Source organism: Schistocerca americana, chromosome 1 (assembly GCF_021461395.2).
Source record: "Schistocerca americana isolate TAMUIC-IGC-003095 chromosome 1, iqSchAmer2.1, whole genome shotgun sequence".
Lineage (NCBI taxonomy): Eukaryota > Metazoa > Arthropoda > Insecta > Orthoptera > Acrididae > Schistocerca > Schistocerca americana.
Window position 1 is genome coordinate 1040849859 of NC_060119.1, and position 15866 is coordinate 1040865724.

A 15866-nucleotide genomic window follows, 5' to 3' on the forward strand; every position below is an offset into this window, starting at 1 on the left:
AATACCTTCGTGGCGCATCTTTTTTTTCCCTGAAAATGTATATTAAAAGTATCCTTCCAGTAAATCTTAGCGTGGTGTTTATTTGGATCTTTGGTGTGACGTCATAAGCGCGTGACTGCGTGTGAGATCGCTCTCTAAGTTTTCATCTATTTTTAGGTTTCAGATATATATTTTAACTGTTTTTGTGATAATATTTACTATATAAGTGACTTATTAGTGGTTTCTTCATTCACCTCTGCATTTCTTGTGTTGTGGCCTGATATTTGTGAGTGTTTCGTATCGAGCAACTTAACCTCTTACCCGTGTTTACATTCCGCGCTGACCAGTTGCAGCTGTAGCGGCGCATCGAAAGCTAAGTACTAATTAATTGTTTGTGTATAGTAGTTTATTTAGGAACTTTAGTAGTCTTCAACCGGTGTTCTTGGTGTTTTCCGGTGAAATAACTTCAGAAGAAATTTTTGCGAACTGCTTTCAGTTTCGTTACTGTCATTAGACGTTTGATTTTCTTTCTGTGTTAGTATTTTGTTATATTCTCATTTGTTGTTGATTAATACTGTCAATAATAGTAGTTACTTCCCTTGTAGAGCAAGTTTGTCATTATTGTAGTCAGTTTTTAACATCTTCTTATTGTAGTAGCGGAACTTACATAAAGTTGTTTTCTTGTTTCAATAATTGTAAAATTTTACCATGAGTGAGAAGTGTGGGCTTTGCCGTAGGTTCGTGAGTAGTGGATTGCGGTGTGAGACTTGTTCGAAGTATTTTCACTGGGGGGAATGCAGTGGGGAAGCCAGTGGGCATTCTGGTGAGATCCTCTCCTGGAACTGCAGGTTATGTAGCAAGAGTAAGTTGATAGAGGAGCAGGAGCGTAAGATCTGTGCCCTTCAGGTGCAGTTGAAAAACGCACAGGAGGAGCTAGATAGGATGAGGAGGGAGAAGGGGGTTGGGGAATGGGAGCTGGCTGTTGGCAAGAGATCTGCTAGGAGAAGGAGATTTTCAGATAGTTTTACTATTGGTGTTTGTAATAGATATGACCAACTGTCAGAGTCTAGTGGAGAGGAATCTCTAGTAGCTGTAGATGTAGGAAGTATGCAGCAGACCTCAGCAGTTACGGTGGCTAGGACAGTTGCAAAGTCTAAGAGAAAGAAGAAGGTTCTGCTGTTAGGTAGTTCTCATGGTAGAGGTGTAGGCCAGCAGTTGCAGGAAGTTTTGGGGAGTGAGTACCAGGTCACCAGCATTGTGAAGCCTAATGCAGGATTGGCTCAGGTGACTTTTAACATAGGGGGGTTATGTAGGGATTTTACTAAAGAGGATCAGGTAGTCATTGTGGGTGGGGCTGGTAATAGTATTGATAGGGATGGGGAGTATGACATAGATGGTGACCTGGAAAAGATAGCCACTCAGACTGGCAACACGAATGTGCATTTCGTGGAACTGTTTCAGCGTCACGATCGGCCTCATCTTAATACAGCCGTCAGGCGTAATAACATGAGACTTGGGGGTGCGCTGATGACAGAAGGCATGAGTCACATTTCAGTGGTGTCGGTGGAGTCTATCAGTAGGACGGGTTTCACTAGACATGGCCTGCACCTCAACAGGTATGGGAAGGGGAGGTTGGCTAAACTTATAGGTGACAGCATAGGTGGGGGTGGTGGGATCACTCATGGGAAAATTCCGGTAGTTGTGGGTGTTAGAGCTGTACCTTTTTTAGATTGAAGTCAGCTGATAGGTATTCCTGCTTAAGGGAAGTCTCTCTAACAAAGAAACCACTCTCTACAAAGCTTGGGTATCCGATTAATGAGGGAATTAGTATATTTCATCAAAATATACAAGGTATTAGAGATAAAGTTAGTGAACTGCTTATAGATGTTGACTCTGAAATTATTGGTATATCTGAACATTTCTTAAATAAGGAGATAATTCAGAGGCTTCCTTTACCAGGATACAGGTTGGCTGGCAGCTTTTCTAGGAGCTCTTTGCGGTGTGGGGGAGTAGCCATGTATGTGAAAAACGGTATCCCATTTGAGTCAATTGATGTTTCAAAGTACTGCACTGAAAAGGTGTTTGAATGTTGTGCAGGTGTGGTTAAATTTAGTGGAGCTAAACTTCTTACTGTTGTTATTTATAGATCCCCAGACTCCGATTTCACAACATTTTTGCTAAAGCTAGAGGAGGTTCTTGGTTCACTTTATAGGAAATACAAAAAGTTAGTTATATGTGGTGACTTCAATATTAATTGTATAAGTGATTGTGCAAGGAAAAGGATGCTGGTAGACCTCCTTAATTCATATAATCTTATGCAAACCGTATTCTTTCCAACGAGAGTGCAAGGGAACAGTAGAACAACCATAGACAATATTTTTGTTCATTCGTCATTATTAGAAGGGCATTCTGTTAGCAAAAAGGTGAATGGCCTTTCAGATCATGATGCACAAATTTTAAGTCTAAAAGTTTTTTGTGCTGCAACACACGTTAAATATAGTTACCAACGTTTTAGGAAAGCTGATCCAGTTGCTGTACAGACTTTTGTAAACCTTATCAAGGAACAAGAGTGGCAAGATGTTTATAGTGCTGATACAGTAGACGATAAATATAATGCTTTCCTCAAGACTTTTCTCGTGCTCTTTGAAAGTTGCTTTCCGTTAGAACGTTCAAAACAGGGTACTAGCACAAACAGGCAGCCTGGGTGGCTGACTAAAGGGATAAGAATATCTTGTAGAACAAAGTGGCAATTATATCAAAACGTTAGAATCAGTCAAAATCTAAATGCAGCAGCCCATTACAAACAGTATTGTAAGGTGCTTAAAAAAGTTATTAGGAAGGCAAAAAGTATGTGGTATGCAGATAGAATAGCTAAGTCTCAGGATAAAATTAAAACCATATGGTCAGTCGTAAAGGAAGTGGCTGGTCTGCAGAGACAGGTCGAGAATATAGAATCAGTGTGTAGTGGGGATGTCCGTGTTACTGATAAGTCGCATATATGTACAGTACTTAATAATCACTTTCTGAATATAGCAGGTGAACTAAATAGAAACCTAGTCCCAACAGGGAATCATATAGCGCTCTTAGAAAAAAGTGTTCCGAGACTGTTACCTGAAATGCTCCTCCATGATACTGACAAGAGGGAGATTGAGTTAATAATTAAATCACTAAAGACCAAGAACTCTCATGGATATGACGGGGTATCTAGCAGAATACTGAAGTATTGTTCCACGTATGTTAGCTCAGTACTTAGCCATATCTGTAACTTTTCCTTTAGGAGTGGTCGGTTTCCTGACCGATTAAAGTACTCGGTAGTGAAGCCACTTTATAAAAAGGGAGACAGGGATAATGTTGACAATTATAGACCTATTTCTATGCCATCAGTGTTTGCTAAAGTTATTGAGAGGGTTGTATATACAAGGTTACTGCAGCATTTAAATTCACATAATTTGCTGTCAAATGTACAGTTTGGTTTTAGAAACGGTTTAACAACTGAAAATGCTATAGTCTCTTTTCTCTGTGAGGTTTTGGACGGATTAAATAAAAGGTTGCGAACGTTAGGTGTTTTCTTTGATTTAACGAAGGCTTTTGACTGTGTTGACCACAAAATATTACTGCAGAAGTTGGAACATTATGGAGTAAGGGGAGTAGCTTACAATTGGTTCGCCTCCTACTTTAAGAACAGAAAGCAGAAGGTAATCCTCCGCAATATTGAGAGTGGTAATGATGTTCAGTCCCAATGGGGCACTGTTAAATGGGGCGTTCCCCAAGGGTCGGTGCTGGGGCCACTGCTGTTCCTTATTTATGTAAATGATATGCCTTCTAGTATTACAGGTGATTCAAAAATATTTCTGTTTGCTGATGACACCACCTTGGTAGTGAAGGATCTTGTGTGTAATATTGAAACATTATCAAATAATGTAGTTCATGATATAAGTTCGTGGCTTGTGGAAAATAATTTGATGCTAAATCACAGTAAGACTCAGTTTTTACAGTTTCTAACCCACAATTCAACAAGAACTGACATTTTAATCAGACAGGATGGGCATGTTATAAGCGAGACGGAACAGTTCAAGTTCCTAGGCGTACAGATAGATAGTAAGCTGTTGTGGAAAGCCCATGTTCAGGATCTTGTTCAGAAACTAAATGCCGCTTTATTTACCATTAGAACAGTATCTGAAATAAGTGACATTTCAACACGAAAAGTAGTATACTTCGCATATTTTCATACGCTTATGTCATATGGTATTATTTTTTGGGGTAATTCTTCTGATTCAAAAAGGGTATTTTTGGCTCAAAAACGGGCTGTTCGAGCTATGTATGGTGTAAGTTCGAAAACCTCTTGTCGACCCCTATTCAATAGTCTGGGAATTTTGACATTGCCCTCACAGTATGTATTTTCTTTAATGTCGTTTGTTGTTAGCAATATTAGCTTATTCCCAAGAGTTAGCAGCTTTCACTCAGTTAATACTCGGCAGAAATCAAATCTGCATGTGGAATGCACTTCCTTGACTCTTGTGCAGAAAGGAGTGCAGTATTCTGCTGCATCCATTTTCAATAAGCTACCACAAGAACTCAAAAATCTTAGCAGTAGCCCAAACACTTTTAAGTCTAAACTGAAGAGTTTCCTCATGGTTCACTCCTTCTATTCTGTCGAGGAGCTCCTGGAAGAGATACAAAATTAAGCAAATTCCAGTGTACATTTTTGATTTTCTTTATTTAAACTAACGACTTGTCGCCTGAATATGTTTCTTATATTTCATTTTATCTGTTTCTACAATCGTGTTATAATTTCATGTATTGACTCGTTCCATGACCATGGAGACTTCTCCTAAATGTGGTCCCACGGAACAATAAATAAATAAATAATAAATAAATAAAACTAGTGTTGGAACTGACCTCTAAAGGTAATGATAGGCAGGCCCGCCAATATAAAAGCTGGTGGGGAGTATTGTGTTGTCACTAGGGAAGTCGTAACAGCAGAATGGGTTGCTCGGGAGAGCTGAGTCACTCTGAACTATCACCAGACACTGGATGTTACATGCACAACAAATTCATCACGGAGATTTCAATCTTTCTAGAGCTACCAAAGTTGATATTGGGGATAAGACTGTAAAGTGGAAATCGAAAGCAGGAACCACATCTAAACCAGGATCAAGCAGACCTCGTGTACTGATGGACAGGGACTGTCTAGCATAGCGGAGGATCGCTCTAAAAATTCGAATGAAATCAGTGGGAGAAATTACTTCTAAGTCAAAGTTCTACCAGCGACACAGGTAGCACAATGACTGTGCGTAGGGAGTTATAAAGAATGGGGTGTAATTGTTAAGTAACTCCTCATACAATACGTATTTCTGTGGTCAGTTCCAAGAGATGCTTTAGGTGGTGCAGAAAGTGACATCTCTTGCCAGTGGACTACTGAAAACGAGTGATCTGGATGTTCACACTACACCTGTGGGAATCCGAAGGAAGTGTCTCGGATTGGTGAGTGCCTGGAGGATGTTACCTGCTATCAGGTGTAATGCCAGCGGTGGAGTATGGAGGAGATGATGTTACGGATGGATTTTTTTTTTCATGGTTAGGTTGTGGTCCCGTTATTTCGCTTAATAAAGGAAGGATATGAACAAATTTTATGCCATTGTGTAGGTATATATTAGAAGATCAGTTCGGTGAAAACGGATATTTGTATCAACATGAGAATGGCCCGTGTCACAAAGCACCATATGTAAGACGATGGTTCGTGGACGGTTCCGCCCATAGTCCCGACCAGAACCCAATGGTACACCTTTGGGATGGGTTGGAACGTCGACATTGAGACCACACCGTCCAGCATCACTATGTTACCCATCACTTATTAATGTCCAATAGTAGGTGTCCGGATACTTCTTATCAGATAGTGTGGTGAAAATTCACGAGTTACCTTTCTAAAAAAAACTCCTCAAGCATCAATTTCATCAGACATGGTTCCAAGTGATTCGTTTGCTATTCCCTAGTGCCGAAAAGAATAGATGTGTAGGATGATTGATCTAAGAAAAACGTAGCCTGTGCAATAAGTGCCACACAGTCGTATGTATGAAATGGAAAAGGAGGTGGAGAAAGTGTTATGCAAAGATACGGCCAAAGGGCTTGCGTATATCTAGTACTTCAATTATAGAATAATGACAGGCATTTAAAGTGTGGTGTGAGGCAACGACTGCACTAACAACTGAGAACCTAATAAAGTAAACAGAAGATAAGCTTAACTGAATACAGGAAAACTGACGTAGTGAAACAAGCGAATGTTACCACACGCTTACCTATGCCCATTATTCATAGCTAGGTCAAATCATATACAATTTTCATTTTTTATACCGTGCTGAACTTCATCACAATAGGAATGATTTGGCAGAACTGAAGACAGGCCTAATTTTAGTTTGAAGTTGAACTATTTTTGTCCGTAAAAGAAATTGTAAATGGAAAAACAACTGGGACCGATAAAATAAGAGCAGAATTATAAAAATATGGAAGTATGATGCTAAAGAAAAGGTTCATAAACATATTCAACCACTGCTGGCAGAAAAGTGAAATACCTCAGTCGTGAAAACCAGCAGAAGTAATACCTATGTGCAAAAAATGTCAGTTTCATTGCAAAATAATGAACAACTGACTTAACAACAATTTCAAAAATTTTCATTGCTGAAGAACAGACAGGATTTAGAAAAGATTGATCAAATGCAGACAATGTACTTACTCTCTAACAAGTAATAGAGAAAAGACGAGAGCGTACAAAGGTATGCAGCATTTATAGGTTTGGTTAATACAATTGACAATGTGAACAGAAACAAAATCAGAACTGTAATGGAAATCAGACTGCTAAAGGTCGTAAGAAGATTACACATAAATGAAAAATTATAACAAATGTGGGCGAAACAAAAGAAATTTTAGTAAATGAAGGAGTACGACAAGGGTTCCTAATAACACATAGTGTTTTTTATATCCATATGAATGACATTATCCTAAACTGGACAGAACACATACAAAAAGGCATTAAAACATAAAAAAATAACACGTTAAATGTTTTAATTTATGCAGATGCAAGAAAAGGAAGACTAGTTTCAACGTGCATTAAACCACTTAAATTCCGTTTCTAAAGAATACGATGTTGAGATTTTAAAACTAAGACTAAAATGATGACTTTCTGGGGCAAAGGTGAGGTACGTTTCAAAATAGTTGTGGATAACTGGACTGTAGAAAACGTGACATCTTTCACTAATTCGACGTTTCTGATTGCCCAAGACAGTAACAAACCTCTAGATTTAAAACTGCCTAAATTTGGAAACGTACGTGAAATCATTCAAAATTTATTCACGAAGGAAACCTGACAAGAAACTAGAGTAAAATTATACAAAACTGTATGTCTCTTTCAGCTCTTCGTGATGGGAGTGAATGCAGGGTAGCTACGATAAGAACATCAGGTATAAAACAAAGTGCATAAGTGAAATTTCTAAAAAGAAAAATAGCTACAGACGAACACACTATAAGTAAACGCTGTAAGAACTGAAAGTTGATCTGGTTGAAAGCAGTTTAACGAAATACAGCAATATCCGGTACGAACACGCACAAATACTGGACCGTAAACGGATTCTCAAAGCGACGTTAGCTTAAAAACCAACAGAAAGAGGAGGTGTTGAATGACCTGAGGAGAGATGAACAGACAGTTTGTGAAGACGGGAAACGCTCACAGGCTAATCCACAAAGTGTAGTAGTAGGAGAAAATGTTTGCCTCAAATTTTGAGTTGCATGTAGGCAAGAGAAAGATTTTCTGCCTGCAGTAACCATTTCTTTTTCTCAATTTAGAGTCCGAATTTTTTTACTCTTTTTGATAGGGCACCTGCATATCACGAAAATATCTCTTGGTCAACTTTCGGTATGACAGGAGAATGGCATGTAACTTCTTAGCGTTTAGGTTAATACCTAGTTTTGAGTCCATCAGGATACAGGGCAAACGTCGTCGCTCTTTCCTGATACAGCAGCAGTAATATACACTCATGTTCATAAATTAAGGATAATGCTGATACATAGTGAAACAAATGCCCTGCAGGGCGGTTTCCTGGTTGAAATCACCTCAGGGTATGTCCATGTGGTGCATTTGACCTGCGTTCGTAGCACGGTGGTGCTGGCAGCAGTCCACATACGCAGAGGTGTGTGGTGCATGTCAGAGTAAGGTGCAGCGAGTAAGTGTGCAGACGTTTTCAGACGTGCTAATGGTGACTGTGTGTTGAAAATGGCTCAAAGAACACACACTGATGACGTTAAGAGGGATAGAATACTAGAGCGACTGGAAGCTGGTCAAACACATCGGGTCATACATAGCACGGGCCCTCCGTGTCCCACGAAGTGTGATCTCAACATTTTGGCAACGATTCCAGCAGACAGAAAACGTGTCCAGGCGCTACAGTACGGGACGTCCAGAGTGTACAACACCACAAGAAGACCGATATCTCACAATCAGTGCCCGCAGACGGCCACGGAGTACTGCAGGTAGCCTTGCTCGGAAACTTACCGCAGCCACTTGAACAGTTGGCTCCAGACACACAGTCTACAGACGACTGAACAGACATGGTATTTTCGCCCAGAGACCTGCAAGGTGCATTCCACTGACACCTAGAGACAGGAGAGTCAGTAAACCCTGGTGTCAAGAACATAGTACATGGTCGTTGGAACAGTGGTCCCAGGTTATGTTCACGGTCGCGTCCAGGTATAGTCTGAACAGTGATTCTCGCCGGGTTTTTATCTGGCGGGAACCAGGAACCAGATACCAACCCCTTAATGTCCTTGAAAGGGACCTGTGTGGAGGTCGTGGTTTGATGGTGTGGGGTGGCATTATGATTGGTGCACGTACATCCCTGTATGTGTTTGACAGAGGAACTGTAACAGGTCAGGTGTATTGGGACGTCATTTTGCACCGGTATGTCCGCCTTTTCAGAGGTGCAGTGGATCCCACCTTCCTCTTGATGGATGATAACGCACTGCACCACCGAGCTGCCATCGTTGAGGAGTACCTCAAAATAGAAGATATCAGGCGAATGGAGTGGCCTGCCTGTTCTACAGACCTAAACCCCATCGAGCACGTCTGGGATGCTCTCGGTCGACGTATCGCTGCACGTCTTCAAACTCCTAGGACACTTCAGGAACTCCGACAGGCACTGGTGCAAGAATGGGAGGCTATACCCCAGCAGCTGCTCGGCCACCTGATCCAGAGTATGCCACCCCTTTGTGCGGCCTGTGTGCATGGTGATCATATCCCATATTGATGTCGGGGTACATGCGCAGGAAACAGTGGCGTTTTGTAGCACATGTGTTTAGGGACGGTTTTCTCAACTTATCACCAATACCGTCGACTTTCAGATCTGTGTCATGTGTGTTCCCTATGTGCCTATGCTATTAGCGCTAGTTTTGTGTAGTGCCACATTGTGGGGCACCACATTCTGCAATTATCCTTAATTTATGAGCATGAATGTACTTCGGGCTGTTGCTGGTTCTTAGAAACGTCTGGTTATTCTCAGCATATACGTCGTAGTTAGGTTGCATGTATGAAACATCATTAATGAGTGTTGTTATAGAATGTCGCATGTGTTTGACGGCGGTCTTAAGTTTGAAATCTGCAACATTTGTGTCAGAAAGGAAAAGCTCTCTTGTGTACGGCGCTACTGCGATTAGTAGGCGGCTCTCGTTTGAACGCCGAAGATGCAGTAACAGAGGATAAGAGAGTGGCAAGAAAAACAGCACATTCGCCGGCGAAGGAGAAAGGTGAAAACACGGGACCGGGCGCGAGAAGTAGGACGCAGTTGCACGCCAGGAGCGGCCGGTCGGCGCAGAGCATCCGCGGGAGCCGGCGAGAGCGCTGCCAGACCACCAGGTGAGTGTCTGCACCACTGCTGTACTCGTGAGGACCGCCGGTCGCCCTTCGTCTGATGGTACACCTCTGTTATAGGGCGAGCGTCAACTTGTAAACGACCTAGCGGGCTCACATCTGCATCTGCGTGATTACTCCGCGGCTCACAGTTAAGTCTTGATCACAATTTATTTATTACGGTGACCGGTTTCGACCACTACGGTGGTCATCTTCAGACCTACAAGTCGTATACAAAGCTTTAATTAGAGGGCTACATACATTCAAGAAAATACATAAAGTTATAAAGTTATAAAACGATGAATTACCAATGAGTAAGGACCTCCTTCTGCTGGAGAATCACTACTGGAGAAACCAGTGCACGTCTTACAATATATATAATGGAGGCTCCGCCCACTTCTGACGGAATGATGTCATTACTAACCAATGGGTTATAGGTCGAATAACAATGTAAAATTTCTTAGTTAAAAGAACAGTGTCAAGAAAGGAAAATAAACACACACTAAACTTCTTTTATTTAACAGCTATTGTCAATTAAGAAGCGTTAAAAATATTTATGCATGTAGAATAATGAACTTCGTTTTGACAATATATGGGTTGCCCTCTCAAGGGCTATTAGTGAAACATTTGGAACCACCGGTTGCCATGGTGACGTTGGACGCCTTTCCAAAGATGTGGCAGCAGGCTTCTTTCCACTGAAGTTTTTGTAAAGTCGACAGTCAGACTAGTGGTTGCCATGATGTGGATAAACGCCAGTGCAACCTGTGGCAGCAGGCTTCTTTCTAACGAAGTTGTTGCGAAAGTGGAATGGCAAAGACTGTCACGTCAGACGATGTACTATTGAGCAGCAACATGTCTCTATTGAAAGGATTTTCAATGAGTAGGCTGCAATAATCGTTAACTGACACGTATAGTACATGCTACACAGATACGATTTACTGGTGTAATAAGAGACTTCCATGTACATAGATTACGTAATAACTCTTACAGATCAATACTAAGGGAAAAAATGGAGAGTGCACAGTAGTTGTGCATATTTATGAAATATTGTCTATGAAGTTCATATGCAGATTCCTTTTTTTTTTACATGTGACAATTTTTAAAAGGCATTGTTATGTCTTATGTGGCATGCCAGTCTTATAAACAAACAAAAATAATGGAAATGGAAGGAATTTAAAATTATAATACTATGAACCGTAGTGTCAAAAATAAAGGGATGTGAATTAGCAATATGCAGTATTAAAGCATATAAGCAAACATTCTAAAAACAGATAGTCAGTCATAAAATAATGTTTGGCGAAATAAAATTACAAAGTAAAGATAAAAATTTCCTAAAGGTCTTAATAGTTTTAAAAACGCAGGACTGAAGAGTGAACATATCGTCGAAAGGCTCAAAGAAATGTTTTTCTTTGAATTCAAGTTGTTCGTTTAAAACAGATAATGGATTACTTTCGTGAAATGAATAGATTTCAATTTCTTCTAAAGTATTTAGCAGTAATCCTTTTGGCACGGTACGTAATATTTTTAAATTGTGAGAAATGCAGCCGTCAGAATGCTTGTATCCATCAAGATGTTGACCAAATATTGATTTGGTACTTGCAGTAACAGTAGTATGTTCCTTAAAACGTGTCAGGAAGTTACGGCCAGTTTGGCCAATATGCTGTTTCTCACAGTCATTACATAGTATTTTGTAAACGCCAGACTTTTGGTATATATTTGATTCCCCAATTGTGTGTTTCATTTTCATCTGTAGTGCTTTAAGACTGCATATTGCTAATTCACATCCCTTTATAACAATGTATTCAAAAGTAATCACAGGTAAGTCACTGACCCTTTCAGACTACAGAGGCTGACGGAAGTACTCAAATGTCACCTGTAGGCTACTAGAATAGAATATTTAACTACCAAAACATACACAGTAAAATAAATAAAATTCTTCTCTGCTTCTAAAACACCTGTATTTAGTTTCTATTTACTTAAATGATACATAACTACAATTTCGTAATGAAAACCAAAAAAAAAGTGGTCCCAACAGTTGGACGTGAGTATTCAAACAAAAAAAAAACGTTCTAGTATTTGTATATCAAGCCTTTCCTACGAATAATTGCGGCCAGACGCCTTGGCACAGAATATGCGTGCCTGCTGGTTACGTCCGAGTCGGTATTACTGCATTCCTGCGGAATAATATTTAGCAATCATGTTTTACTTGTGTTGTCATGTTTCCTGATCCGTTTCATACCAGATGTTCTCGATCGGGTTCAGGTCGGATGAATGAGGTGGCGTTTTGACAGAACGCAGTGCGTTTAGGCCATCCATAACCCAGCAGCTTCTAAGGTATGCTTAGGATCGTTGTCTTGTTGGAAATTGTACTTATTTTCAAAATTTAGTTTTTTGAGCGCTTCTGTTGAAATGTTCTTGTACTATATTCTTTTACATATTGCCATCAAAAATAGCTAGCTCACCCGCACGTGTTGACTCCATAAACTAGCATACCACTACGCTGCCGCCCCCATGTTTGACCTTAACTTCCATATTTTCTGGATCCCACACAGTCTTCTTCTGGTTCCACACCTTTAATCGGCCATCACTTCGGCGTATGTTGCCCTTGCTTTCATATGACCATGATACACGATCCCAAAACTCAATATTCTTTCTTATTTACTCACGGGAAAATACTAAACACTTGTCCTCCTTTACTTTATGTACATACGGTTTTCTTCCCTGTCTTTCGGAATTGTACCGAGTAGTATTCTTTCATTAACGACCTTCCCAAGATGTTCCTCCATAATGCTGTCGGCCGCGGTGGCCGTGCGGTTCTAGGCGCTGCAGTCCGGATCCGTGATACTGCTACGGTCGCAGGTTCGAATCCTGCCTCGGGCATGGATGTGTGTGATGTCCTTAGGTTAGTTAGGTTTAAGTAGTTCTAAGTTCTAGGGAACTTATGACCCCAGCAGTTGAGTCCCGTAGTGCTCAGAGCCATTTGAACCATTTTGTTCCTCCAGAAGTGCTCGAATTTCTGTAACTGTTTATTCAGGGGCTGTGTTGCACCATTCTCAGCATTTGTCTATCGTCCTTCAAAGTAAATTTTGGCGGAGCACTTGTCGTACGGTGATTCACTAAGGTATTCTTCGTTTTATAGTGTTATATGAACCCTACACAGTGGACGGATTTCTGTGAACAGCTTCTCCAGTGCCTCGACGTGTCTTATTTCGTTCATGCATGTGCATGATGATTGTTATCTCCCCTAGGGTGTTCTCCTTTCCTCTCCGTCCTGTGGAGTATGGCCACTTGTAGCTGAAGTTCCTTGTGTACTGAATGACAGCACACATGAATGAGGAGTTCTGAAGGTACAAACGTCAACATTTCCACCGTTTACTGCGTTTAGTGCTGCATCATTGAGTGCGTGTGAATAGTTGGGCCTATCAGAAAAAATAACGTTGTTGCAGGAAACTGAACAGTACGCAAGTACCTTTATAATTTACGTACTATCACTGTTTCTGAAAGATAAGATAACGCGTCAATGGAATCACGAAATAATAAATAATTCCGCCTTCTGTGTCGAGTAATTCAGGATTTTTGCTGTATATCCATGAATATTTCGGTCCGCCTCTACGTATATGTCTCTTTCGCTCCACTCTCGAATAACGTATAACGCAACCATTGTAATTCACTATTTAATAATTCTGATTAGCTCAATGTTGGAGCCCCGAGAGAGCCGTACTACCTAATGCTATATTAAAATGAAAATGCCGCAAGAATATACGACCGTAGACTCATACTTTTATGTGTGTGCAGAATTCTGAAATATGAATTTTTTAAAGAAAAAGAAAAATTGATTCTTGCTGACGTGATAAATGGATCTTGTACTACAAAACATAACAACATGGACAAATATAATTACATGGGAAATAATAATAATAATAATAACAATAATAGCAAATTCATGCACGCAAGCATTCACTTTACACTACTAATCTTGTATAACACAACACTACTGCTACGGAGGAAGGTACTGTGCAGTGGGCAAAGGATTTCTGTTTCATTGCAGTAGCTTTTACTGATATTGCCAGAAAAAAATACACTATGTGGACTAACTAATGGACATCCATGTTAAACAGCACCTCGGAACAGTTACTTTTTTTTCTCACAACAGGTTCTGAGAAGAAATGTTAGAAGAGGAACTCCATTTTCATTGAAATTACTTTTAAAGTCAAGATATGATACAAAATCATAGGTGCACTGCACTTTGCAACAAACTTCTTCGTAAATTATCAGTCCGATGCACTGTTGACAGACGTAGCGAATTTTGTGACACCTCCGTGAATGTCTTATACATCTCGTCGAAGAGGGCGACTAATCACTCCTTGTCTCCTCAATATATCATCACTGCAATTACGAAAAGCAATGCTTTTCTTCCACGTAACATGTTTGCATACCACTGAATTACAGGCATACACACCGCCACCTTTCCAGCCATCCAGCCACAGACTGGTATTACTCGCTGGCGCCGCGGCTAGAGAATACCAAACATGGCAAAATGGCGGTAGCTGAACCCTGAGCCGGAGCAACTGTGGTGCACCACGGGCCATAGATGACATGGGTGACGCTCCTAGTGTTCTTGCGCGCTACGAAGAGCACCAGGATGATCTTACCGTATTCTCCTGGCCACCAACATCACCGGATATAAACCCAGTCGACGGTTGGTTGATCGGGTTGCTTGCGCCAAGGACCGTCAACCGAGAAACCTAGCACAGCTGGTCTAGACATTGGATTCGGCATGGCTTCCCAACCATGTCAGTAGCTTCCAGAAGGTCATTGTTTTCTGCACGTCTCGCGCTGCTTAACGTGGTTCTTCGGGCTTCTAACAGGTGATCACATTAATATGACTGGATACTGTAATAACGCGTAGCCCACTCTATCAGAAACATATGCCGAAAGTTTCGAAAATAAATTTACTAAATTTCCTCGTTTGAAACATGAATAAATTTCTGCTTGAAAGGAAAAAGTAACAAAAAGCTACATTTGTAACCAATAATGAAGTGTTATAGAGTACATGATGTCAAAACTAAGATACGTTACACCAATGAGGTACGGTTAAGTATATCATATATCTGCGATAACAGGCGTTTGAGAAGTTGAGCACTTACAACACTTGATTAAGTAAAAATGTTTATTTGACATTTTTATGGTATATTTATTGAACTTAGTTGATTAAAAATGAGAAGTACATGTTGACATGTATTACGAATATTTGCAAGTGGCGTTTGAAAAGTCCGTGCAAAAATAAAAACTACTTACGTGTTTGGGGTAAACCTTTTTTATTTTTCAACATAGTCTCCTTTTAGACTTACACCCTTCGTCCAACGCTGTTCTAATTTGTTGATCCCTTCAGAATAATAGGAATTGTCCAAGTCTGCAAAATAGCTATTAGTTGCTGCAATCACCTCGTCGTTTGACTAAAATATTAGTCCCGCCAGCCATTTCTTCAGCTTGGGGAACAAATAATAGTCCGAGGGAATCAAGTCTGGAGAGTAAGGGGGATGTGAAACGTGTTGGAATCCGATTTCCATTAATTTTGCAACCACAACTGCTGAGGTCTATGCTAGTGCATTCTCGTGATGGACTTTTTTTGCGGTCCAGTAGCCGGTGTTTTTCTTGCAGCTCGGTTTTCAAACGGTCCAATAACCACGAATAATATTCACCTGTAATTGTATTACCAATTTCCAGATAGTTAATGAGGATTATCCCTTGCTAATCCCAAAAGGCAGTCGCCATAACCTTTCCGGTCAAAAGAATGATCTTCGCCTTTTTTGGTGTTGATTGTCCCTTGGTAACCCAATGTTTAGATTGTTGATTGGTTTCAGGACTATAGTAATGTATCCGTGTTTCATCCACAGCGACGAAACGACGCTTAAAGTCCTGCAGATTCTTCCTGAACAGCTGCAAATCATCCTTGCAACACTTCACACGATTCCGTTTTCGCTCAAGCGTGAGA